This window comes from Mercenaria mercenaria, chromosome 4 (assembly GCF_021730395.1).
Source record: "Mercenaria mercenaria strain notata chromosome 4, MADL_Memer_1, whole genome shotgun sequence".
Classification (NCBI taxonomy): domain Eukaryota; kingdom Metazoa; phylum Mollusca; class Bivalvia; order Venerida; family Veneridae; genus Mercenaria; species Mercenaria mercenaria.
Window position 1 is genome coordinate 86,314,224 of NC_069364.1, and position 6,000 is coordinate 86,320,223.

Below are 6,000 nucleotides of genomic sequence, written 5' to 3' on the forward strand. Positions count from 1 at the left end.
TAAGTGCCTTAATGCTACTCGTTGACAGATAGTATGAAGCAGAGAATAACTGCATACACAGTTTGGTTTGTCTGTGAACAAATAACATATCACTAGCACATAACACATTTTTATCAACTTTATCTGAGTGCATGTTCTTTGAAAAACAGCAACAATTAACAAATTAAACAGATAAAGAAAATTAGAAGAAAAAACAACAGTCTCACAATAAAATATCCACAGTTTTACTTTCACAACAGACGTCCGTCAGGTGTTGTGCAAGTGAAACAATTCTTTGATTTTTTTTCTATTTTTATGGATTTCATAAATGAACACCAAGACACTTTTATATTAAATAACAAAAATGTTTTTCATAAAGTAGATCTAGGTTAAACACGGATTTCGTAATAAAAAGTAAATATTCAATTTTAAAAAAAAAAATACAATGATTATGTTTCATGAATGTATTTTATTAAAAAACGTTCGAAAATAACAGCACTTTCTTAAACTAAAAATATAAACAAGTTTTAATATAGAATCTATTTATGAAGTACATCTAGAATACAGTCGGATTTCTTTAAAAAGATGATTAAGGGAAATAAATAAATAAAATGTTGAGTTTTTTATTAAGTATAGTTATTTGAGGCTTGTCTTCAAATAGATGACTTTATCCGGAGTCTTAGATGGGAGACAACTCTTCGGGGCATATTGGTTTGGCCAGCCACGCTATTTTGACATCATCAGCTATACGTCATCAATGATAGCACGCGATAACTTTCTTTTTGAATTGGATTTCAGCGAAACAGGTCACGTTTTTTTTTATGGCTTTTACAAAACTTTTAAAAGACAAAAGATTTTAAGGATTGATTTGCGCATTTTATTCATTCAGTTATAATTTAAATGAATTATGCTGTTTAGAATATTTTTAATGAGCTGAGATACGAAATAACGAAATGCCACGTCAGAAGACTCGAGCAAGGAATGCAAATGCTCATACTACCATTACTGGTGGGAGTGCTACGTCCAGTCGACGCAGGCGAAGTGAGAGGTAGATTAAGACTGCTTGGGTTTCCTAAAATATCTGTTGCATTGCATTTGACGGATCAATGTGTTTGTAACACTATCTGCTATCTATGTCATCTCAATTGGATTAGGAACTTACATACCATAAGTGGTCAGCTTGAATAGTGTATACTTTTCCATCGATAATTTCTGCATATTCTCACACTGGCCATAGCTTTATCAGATCAAGTGGTTCCAACGTTGTTTGAGCGGTGAATTTTACGCCGATCAGATGGAGAAATATGGCCGATACTACAAATTTCCGGCATTGTAAGTATGATTTAAATGAATTTCTACCCGTTAAATAACGAATCAAATGAAAACGATGGGTGCACCTGGAACGCAAATGTGTCTATGTTTTAGCACATGTGTCCATTTAGCTGAGATTTGTGCCGTTTATTCAAACACTTCTGTACAGTCCGGCGGGGGAAGGAGATTTTTGACAGTTTTTGACAATATCGCATCAAATATAGTGTTAATCGGGAACAAGTAACTGTTAAAACACTTTTTTTGTAAAGGGCTACCTCTTAAAACAAAGCGTGTGTATTTTTTTATAGAATTATTCAGGGTTATTTCTGAACGATCGGCCGAAAACCTAATGCAACGCCGTTTCGAGTGGGTCGCTATGCAACGCAATCAAGTGGATACCGTTCTGTGTCTTACTTGCGAAGTCTAATCCGTCTTAAAAACAGTTATTAAAGCCTAACAATGAATAAATTTAGAGAGTTTTATAGCATTATAATGATCCCGCCATTTCAAATATATTGTACTTTTACATTTTATGTTATCTTAACATTTAACATATTTTTGCGGACATTGTCAAAAAACATCAACACAAAAATATAAAGCAAAGATGAACATCGAACAATATCATTAAGTAAATAATAGTAATAGTTCGTAAAAACAAGAACCAGTTCACGGATATGTTTCTCCTCCATGAATGGTACTGAACTGCATACCAAAAGCAGGTTGACTCTTTAAATCAGTATAGTTACAGTTGGTTACTTTTTAGTCCCTTAAAACCAATACATTGCGATTTCATTACTGATTTGTTGTGCATTTAAGCTGTTCATACAAAATAAATAAAATTTGGTCCATGATAAAAGTATTGATCAGTTGTTTGTATATATTTTCATTCATATTGCTGGTGTAGCGTTCATTTATTTTCAGAGAGATAAATCACAGAGAACGTTAAAATTGGTCAGGGAAAAGACAAGATTTTATTTGTCCTCCATTAAACAGAAACGACGTAGTAAACCTCTATGGTCGGCGTTCAAAAATGAAAATACAAATGAAATACAGACACCAATGAAAGAAAATAAACGGACCAGCAATACTAATAGAGACGTGTCATCAAGCAAACGGTTAAGAGCGTTTTCTTCATGTTCTAAAAGTGAATAAAAAAAAAAAAGAAAGAAAAAAGAAGAAACGAAAAGACTGCTGACTCCAACTTCAAGCACCAAAATATCAAGGAAAAAAAACTGTTCACAATAAGGTATTAAAAGAAAGAGTTTTATGTGATGAAATATTTGAAGAATTAACAGTGGAAGAGACAGATTTTTTAGACATTGCAAATGACAAGGCTGTCCTGAGACAACTTTCTGAAGCAAAAGATACATTATTTTACAATATTTCTAACTCTTATCAAATCGAATAAGTACCCGTTGGCAAACATCGCTTTTCTTCTTCGGTTTGTACAACTGTGGCACATCTCTATTAGTATTGCTGGTCCGTTTATTTTCTTTCATTGGTGTTTGTTTTTCATTTGTATTTTCATTTTTGAACGGGACCATAGAGGTTTATTACGTCGTTTCTGTTTTATGGAGGACAAATAAAATCTTGTCTTTTCCCTGGCCAATTTTAACGTTCTTTGTGATTTATTTCTCTGAAAATAAATGAACGCTACCACAGGAATATGAATGAAAATATGTACAAACAACTGAGCAGTACTTTTATCATGGACCAAATTTTATTTATTTTGTATGAACAGCTTAAATGCACAACAAATTAGTAATGAAATCGCAATGTATCTGTTTTAAGGGACTAAAAAGTAACCAACTGTAACTATACTGATTTAAAGAGTCAACCCGCTTTTGGTATGCAATTCATTACCATTCGTGGAGGAGATAGATATCCGTGAACTGGTTCTTGTTTTTACGAACTATTACTATTATTTACTTAATGATATTGTTCGATGTACAATATATTTGAAATGGCGGGATCATTATAATGCTATAAAACTCTCTAAATTTATTCATTGTTAGGCTTTAATGACTGTTTTTAAGACGGATAAGACTTCGCAAATAAGACACAGAACGGTATCCACTTGATTGTGTTGCATAGCGACCCACTCGAAACGGCGTTGCATAAGGTTTTCGGCCGATTTTTCAGAAATAACCCTGAATAATTCTATGAAAATACACACACTTTGTTTTAAGAGGTAGCCCTTTACAAAAAAGTGTTTTAACAGTTACTTGATCCCGATTAACACTATGTTTGATGCGATATTGTCAAAAACTGTCAAAAATCTCCTTCCCCCGCCGGACTGTACAGAAGTGTTTGAATAAACGGCACAAATCTCAGCTAAATGGACATATGTGCTAAAACATAGACACATTTGCGCTCCAGGTGCACCCATCGTTTTCATTTGATTCGTTATTTAACGGGTAGAAAATCCTTTAAATCATACTTACAATACCGGAAATTTGTAGTATCGGCCATATTTCTCCATCTGATCGGCGTAAAATTCACCGCTCAAACAACGTTGGAACCACTTGATCTGATAAAGCTATGGCAAGTGTGATTCTATTCATGACAGGAAATATGGAACTTGTTTTTTTTGTGTGTACTTTTATATATCTTTTGTGTGTGTCAGAATTCAAAGGAATTATGGTAACGTTACTGTTGTTTTTAGGAACCGCATTTTATACACATCCCGCTCCCAAAAATTGCAAACTAAGTGCTGATTTATAGTTGTAAAAGTACAGTCTAACCTGCCCTACGGTCACTTTATATTGGCGGTAAGCCAGGCTTCTAGGAACAGGGTTAGTGCAAGAATTCCCGAAATAATTTCCAAAATTGCGTTTATTCTACTGGTTGAACTTCCAGCTAGTTGATTTGCCTTACTAGCATGGTATTGGAAATGTCAACCCGATATGAAAATACTTCGTACGGGCCTGTAAACCCAAATTCCATATTTCTAAAGAGAGCAATTACTATATATTACGAGAACTCACTTTAATAAATCAAGAAAGGGTCGTTTCATATCGTCATTATATGTCGAAATATCTTTATAGTTTACGCGGATCACGAGAAAAAGTGGTTAAACATTGGAAAAATGAATGCAATATGTCAATAAAATATATCGACTTGTTGTGATAATATGTTGATTTCTCACGATATTATGACGATATTTGCGTTATCTAAAGCGACACTGCGAGTCCCATAAACGTTTCCGTAAGAACGTCATATGTCGTATCGCATTGTCGTGTGTCGCTAAAATGCAGGACACGATGCGCTACAATGCGATACGACATCGCGACAATGCGATACGACGGACAACAATGTGACGCGATACTGCGACATATCGTGCCAAAATTGCCAACTCAACGTACGACATTGCGAAGCGACATCGCGACATTTTGACGAATGTCATATTGCATTGTCTCGCGTCGTATCTCATTGTCGTGTGTCGTATCGCATTGTCCCGTGTTGTATCGCATTGTCGTGATGTGGTATCGCAACGACATTTCACATGGCACTAACAGGATTCCGTAGCTAACTGATGACAAACAAGACTCACACACCAAGCTTAAAAGCCCACATGTCCACCAGCCGTGCATGCCATGATATTTAATTAGTTTAAAAACATAAATGCTGTCGGGTGCAAACAATTCAACACCATTGAATTATTTGAATAAAATTGATATCGAATTCATGTAAACAGTAGTACAGTAGTAGATATGAGGAATGCATTTTTTATGTTAAGAAATAGTAATGTTTTATAGATCTATCTACTAGTATATAAAAAAGAAGAAAAAACAATGTGCACAAAGTAAATGTACAATGTTCCATTTCAGAGACGTATAGATCATATATTTATATGTCTGTGATTGTTTCAATAACTTCATGTATTTTACAGATTCATAACACATGATTTAAAACTGTGATAATATATATTCCGAAATTATTTTTTTTTAATTTAAACTTTTATTATTTTAACGCTTAGATAAGAAATGTAACACAAATAATTATTTGAAAAATCCTCTTATTTTGTGACATATACATCACATTTGTAGCCTTGGTTTGCGAAGGAGAACTTTGGTTGTGCCCAGAGTTCAGGCAGCATTAATGGTATATATTTTTATCTGTTTTCTGTGTTTTGTTTAAAAAAGATGATCTTGACATGCTTGAAGGCTTTGAAACCTATATAGCTAATGGCTACTTGTTGACTCTGCTATTTTTGAGCCGCTGTGAAATTGCCAGCTATTAATTATCCAATGTGTGAAAACATCAGATTCTGGCCCTACCCTTAGGTGTACTACTTGTCTAAAAAAATTTTGATAGCCATTTTTATACCACTTGTACCAAAGTACCAAATGCATAATAATAACTTTCAACAAAGGATGGTAACCATTATCACATACAAGTCAGACAAAATTCATAAGAAATAGTCATGTGATTGCTAAATAAATTTCCTCACAAACTAGTTCAGAAACACTTTTAGAGAAATGTGTGCCTGATAGAAATACCTTATTTTACAATAACACACATCACAGGAAAATGGGCAATTTTGAGTCTTGTCCAAGATCTGTCTGAAGTTGTGAAAGCTGACCAGACCCATATTATACATGTATTTCTTTTTGTTCTTTACTTTTTTATTCAAAACCAATTTATATTTTTCTTGTCATTGCACCATAAACTCTGTACATGTACAGATACTGTAAATGGACTGATATA